Here is a 6,414-nt window from a genome sequence, read left to right as displayed (position 1 = left end):
AGGTCATGCCTGTAACTGGAGGGTCACCCAGCACACCGAGATGGCACGTTTCAGTACCTACTCAAGATCATGCTGCAAAAAGCAGGGAGTGTGGAAAGGTGCTGTGACCATCCAGGCATCCTTTCTGCTTTCCCACACAAAATAGTTTGTAACTGTGCTGTGCCTTGGTTTATTGGTGACAACAATTACCAGGTTTCACCACGTAAAGGAAGAGAAGGCCCAAACCCCATCCCTTGGGGTTTGCACCAACTGGAACAATCTTCCTCCCAGTTTATCTTTCTGAATTGTTCATGTAAATCAGGTGTTTCTGACTGAAATTTGCTTTGTACAAAATAAGCTAGAGGAGCAGTTGCCACATGCTGGTGCCCTCCCCAGGTGGGAGCAGTGGCTCCCCAAGGAGTTCCTATTCCAATTTTCTATTGCTTGGAAGAATTTAAATCCACTGCTTATAACATTCTGTCTTTCCCCCAAAGACCTGGGAACCCTTGGATGCTGCCTGTGTCAAATAACCACCCATAGCTTCCAAGAAAAAACGGGGGTTGCTTATCTATTCTCATTTCCAAGTGTGGGCTCTGGGGAGCACTAGGACTGGGATCCAGACCCTGTCTCCCCTTGGGATTGGGTAGGGTTTAGCTTTCCCATCACTCAAGCTGGTACTAATAATAGAGAGCCTGATAAGCTTTCTCTTTAGCCCATCCATGGGGAGAAAACTGTCAGCAACTCATGACTTACCTCAGATCAAAGGGCTCGTGAAAGACCATTTTGTCACGGTTGTTATCACTCTAGATAATTTCTACAATGTATACCTCAGTGTCAGTGTTCATGGATAACTACAGGTAGCTGGTGTTCTTCAGCTTAAAGGATAAATCCTGAGCTAGCTATCAGTGTAGACAAGTGAAGGCAAAGTACAGCAGGGTACTCATAGATGAACCTGAGATGTTTTTAGTGAAGACAAACTTCGTGCCTTGGGCTGCACTTGGGAGCAGTACAAGTGACTCACCCTCTTCCCTAAATTATACCGCTATGTGGGGCATGCATCAGACATTAGCAAGCTCCCAGTAATTCCAGAAGTTAGTGTGCTGTGCCAACTCATTACTTCCTAAATAGCTCCAGTGTCAGTGCTGAGTGGTGACTTAACTGACTGCTGACATTCACTACAAGGTCACTAAGCTAAATCTATACTTAGGAACACTTTGGTGCTGCAAATGACATGGAATTGATTTAATCTGTACGATGCCTTGTCTCTGATGATCCTTCCTATCACAGGTCTGACCAACATGGACAACGAAGGTAGAAGACACAATTAATATTCAGCTCACTAACTAAAACCTGGAGAGGAGTCTCAGTAAAGCAAACACTAAAGACAACACCAGTAAGGAATTGAATAGCAGCTGAAAATGTGAAAATTCCTGCATTTTTTCCTAAGGAATCTAGTGTGCCTCTACTGATGACTGCAGCAAATGTGCGGTATTTCTCACTGCAGAGAGCTCTTTTTGATTTGCACAGCTCTCTCTACAGTCCACATACTGCAAATGGATTCTTCCCTCTCAGTGCTCACTGAAGTGGATCCCCCTGAAAAGTCCCAGTGCCTGTGGCCAGATGACAAAGATACGTACAGCTCCATTTGGCAGCCTTGAGCTTTCAGCATCTTCATAAACTCCCAAATTCAAAAGGTAATTCTCATCCTTCTACCCCTACAGCTGTTAGCACATCAGCAAGTAACTGGTGCCAAGCTACAAGAACCTCTTTGTTCTCCTCTGCCCACCACACCAAAGGGCCATGATTGGCTCCAGCTGGCCCTCATTGATAGTCTATCAAAAATATCAAAAGACAAATTATCCTCAGCTGACCTGCAGATGTTGCTACCAGACACCCTACAACAATAAAGATAAATATCTCAGCTGTCATTTAAGGGGAAATGGCATATGGTTCTTCAAGTCTGATGATTCAGACATAATAATCTCCCAGCAATTATGAAGACAGAGGCAAAGAAAGAAAACTGAAAGGAGATAAACCCTCTATTACCTTCCTTTTTACCCCCAAATCTGTCTTCATCCGTGTCTGAGAAAAGCAAAGAGACCAATCACTATTTGTTACTAGCAAGGCAGCACAGCATTGGCAAGTGTGCCTGAACATATGTGCATTCTGTTTTAAGCCAAGGCTGGCAAAAAGGTATTAAAGTGTCAGTTTGTTCTGTTATTTCACTTTATTCCATTGGCTTAGGTCAGGTACATCCTTAATGCACATTGAAACAAACCATGTGGGAGCCATGTATCTCCTGCAATGCTGGAGTGGGCTGGCTCAGGCACACCCGCTGCCTGCACCTCTGTACCTGCTCTATCATAGGGGGTGGAACTGGAATTCAGTGTAGATGTGAGCACAGCCCTCTCCACACAGTTGTCATCAAGGATGTCTTTATCATTTTCCAGCTCAAAAAGCAGTGAATGTTGTTGTTTGTAGGGGTTTTTTTATTCTACCTGCACCCATCTTCAGCCAGCAATACGCTCCGAGCTCATGCAGTCTGTGTTGTGACAGAGAAGGAGAGCTGCCCAGGCTTTCACAGTCCCAGCTCTGTGGGGTTTTATAGGACAAGCTCCAAATATTACAAATCATGTAAGTTGGGTGGTAAATATTCCTCAGGTACAGGTAGCTGCAGTAAGTTTGTGGGGAGTAACTGCAGGACTCTGTAGTTACTCACTTCATTAAGTCTTAATTGTAACTATCGCAAGGTGCAACCCCAGCACCATAATCAGATCCTGAGGTGACAGAGGCACAGATAATTGTAATGAACCTTCCTCTGAAATGAAAGGCCTGCAGTTTTCTCCCTAGATGCTAATGGCACAAAGCAGAGTCAGAAAATGCTGTCAGCAGGATTTTAAGGAGACCCCTGGGCTTCAGGGTTTGCAAACAAATAGTAGGCAGATGCTATTAACCAGGGTTGCTGATTTAACTTCTGTTTCCTATGTCTATTTCTAGCTTACTCTCAGAAGCATCCCAAATAAACCTACACCATTCTGGCCTCATTGTTTTCTGTAAAACTCTGGAAAAACTTTTTTCCATACTGGAAAGACCAAAAAGAAAGTAATGGAAGAGAGAGATTAATCCACATGCAGCTCTCTCCTTCCATGTGCTAGCCCAGGCTCCATCCACATTGACCCCAGCAGCTCTGGGTGGTGAGTACTTTCTTGACCCACTGGCCTTTAATTCATGGGACTAAAATGAAGAATGAAGTGTCAGGGCACACCTGCAACTGGAGGATGAGTCAGCCCCAAGGGGCTGCTGAGTCAGAAGAACTGAAACAGCCACTGAAGTTGGAAAGTGAGCATTCTTGTACAATCCAGTGCTAATGTCCAAACAGGAAATAGAAATGAACTTTGGAGAAGTCAACAATTACAAATGAATAAAAATGGGAGCAATGCTACCAGTACCCCTTCATTCTGGTGATGTCATGGTCCCCAAATGCCCTTCAGAAATGCAAATTGCCTACAATGTAATAAAAAGGGCATTTTCTAGAGTGTGCAGAGCTTGCATCGTTTAATTAAGCATAAACTAGGGTGACTCTTGAAAGGAAAATGATGTGGATTGCATTCTGTGAGTGACCTTGGAAAGGCACTTAGAACTTTCTCTGCACGGCAATTAAGTAAACTCACACTTCATATGCCATCACTCCTATTCCTTTCCTTTATTTAGAAAGATATTTTTTGTTCTCTCAGATTCCCTGATCTCACATTGATTTATCTCTGTGCTTAGAAAATGTGATTTATTTCCCTCAAGGTAACTAAACATTTGTCTACAGCCTCACCATCTCTAGTTTTCTAATCTCTACTTCAATATTACTTATATTAAACTTCTGGCACCTGCTTTCCTTGATTTCCACCAAATTCTACCTAGGCTACCTCAATGACATGGCAAAACTGGAATATGAAGATACCTATAGAAATTTCTCATCCAATCTTTCCAAGAGCAACCTAGTGGCCTTCTCTGATGGAATGACTGTGTCAATGGACTAAGAAAGAGCTACAGGTGCCATCAATGGACTAAGAAAGAGCTACAGGTGCCATCTATCTGGACTTCTGTAAAGCCTTTGACATGGTTCCCCACTACATCCTTCTCTCTAAATTGGAGGGAGATGGATTTGATGAGTGGACTGTTTTGTTTGGTGGATGAGGAGCTGGTTGTGTGGTCACATCCAGAGGGTAGCAGACAATGATTCCATGTCTGGATGGAGATCAGTGAGAAGTGGTGTCCCTCAGGAGTCTATACTGGGGCCAGTACAGTTTAATATCTTCATTAATGACATAGATTAAAGCATCGAGTGCACCCCCAGCAAATTTGCCAACAACACCAAACTGAGTGGTGCTGTTGACAGAACTGAAGGACAGAATGCTATGCAGAGCTCAAGATGCAGGCTCAAGGAAATCCCATGAGATTGAAGACCAAATGCAAGGTGCTGCACCTTGGTCATGGCAACCCCCAGAATAAATACAGGCTGGGGGACGGAGGGATTGAAACCAGCGTTGCAGAGGACTTGGGGTTCCTGGAGGTTGGAAATCTGGACATGAGCCAATAGTGTGTACATGAAGCCTAGAAAGCAAACTGCATCCTGGGCTGCATCAAAAGAAATGTGGCCAGCAGGCTGAGGGAGGTGATTCTCCCCCTCCACTCTGTTCCAGTGAGACCTCACCAGCTATGTGGTCCCCAGCACAGGAAGGACATTGACCTGTTGGAGCAAATCCAAGGGAGGGCCACAAATGATCAGAGGGATGGAACACCTCTTCTATGAAGACAGTGAGAGAGTTGGTGTTGCTCAGCCTGGAGAAGAGAAGGCTGCAGGGAGACCTCATTGTGTCCTTTCAGTAACTAAAGGAGGCCTGTAGGAAAGATGGGGACAGACTTTTTAGAAGGGCCTGTAGCAACAGGACAAGGGGTAATGGTCTTAAACTAAAAGAGCATAAATTCAGAGTAGATGGAAGAAATTTTTTAAGATAAGGGTGGTATAACACTGGACCAGGTTGCCCAGAGAGGTAATGGATGTTCCATTCTTGGAAACATTCAAGGTCAGGTTGGACAGGGCTCTGAGCAACTTGATGTAGTTGAAGATGTCCCTGTTAAGGGTGGGCGTGTTGGACTCCTCATCACACAATTCTGGGGCAAGAATGGCGCTGGCTTATTGGGGAATTGGTACTGGGGAATAGATGGGGTTTTTGTAGTTGCTATTTGAGCTGCTTTCACAGTATCAAGTCTCTTATTTTGTGGGGGATCTAACATCATGTGGCCAGCTGGTTTTGTCAGACTGTGAAGGTCAGTTTTGAAATCCATTAGATCACCAAGCCTGAAGTTTCTCAAAAAGGAGGCTGTGTGGGGAATGCAGGAGTTGTCAAGTGCCTGGTTTGCTAGGAAGTAAAAAAAGAAACCCAACTGGTGTTAGCAGCTCAGCTCCATTGCTTCTGGGATAGGGTGTGAAAAAGAAGTCTCAGTAATTGCTGGCTATGAGCAGTGCTGCCAAGAGGGAGCAGTGGTAGCAGCTCATCTCTGTGGGCCAAGGGTGAGTGGGACTGAGGGGATGAGTCGGACTCTTACAGCTGTTCTTACACATCTGCCTTTAGCTTGACCTTTCAAAAACACCCTGCTCTGTCTTCCCCTTGAAATTTGCAGAGGAGTGACCATCTCGTGTTGCTCTTTAGGAATGCTTTTCTCTTGGTATCTTGCTATGACTTTCAAGGAGTAATAGATACTTCCCAAGGAAGAGCTGAAGAATGTGGCAATAGGTGGAAAAAAATTATTCACCTAGAAAGGACAAAGAAAGCAGGGGAAGGTAGGTGGGGAAACAGTGCTGATTTGCAACTGATGTTTGAGCTATGATGGAGTTTGTGAACCACACCACAAGGGCTGGTGACTCATAAAAAGGTGGAATACCCAAAAGGAAAGCAATGATCCCAGCAATTGCATCCCATTATGGTATGTCAGACACGTCTTTGATTGCACAAGCCTGTAATTAGTTACAGAGAGTTGTGCTGTTTCTGAAGAACTAAGAGGAAACAAAATAATTATTCCCTGTGTTAGTGACTAGCAGGATCAGTGGATAAAACTCAAGGATTGCTTTAAATAAAGTGTATTCACTGCTGATTGATTTATTTTTTTCAATTTCAGGGTAAATGTCAATGATTCAGTAAAATTTAACAAATCTTAAAAGACCCCAGAGCAAAGATCTGAAAGTCTTGGGAGTAATTTTAGGGCTTGGTTCCTATTTACTCAGCATGTAAGAAATTCACTTAAGTATCTTAATTTTTTTTTTTTAATTATTTTGAAAATTAAGATCTCTTTACTTTGTGGTAAGAAAGAACCGAACTCATGAGTAAAACTCACAGCAGTAGCTGCGTTACATCCTGCTAACACTAGATGGGGTGTAAGGAA

Source organism: Corvus brachyrhynchos, unplaced genomic scaffold, assembly GCF_000691975.1.
Source record: "Corvus brachyrhynchos isolate BGI_N302 unplaced genomic scaffold, ASM69197v1 scaffold80, whole genome shotgun sequence".
NCBI lineage: Eukaryota > Metazoa > Chordata > Aves > Passeriformes > Corvidae > Corvus > Corvus brachyrhynchos.
Note: the sequence above shows the minus strand (reverse complement) of the source record.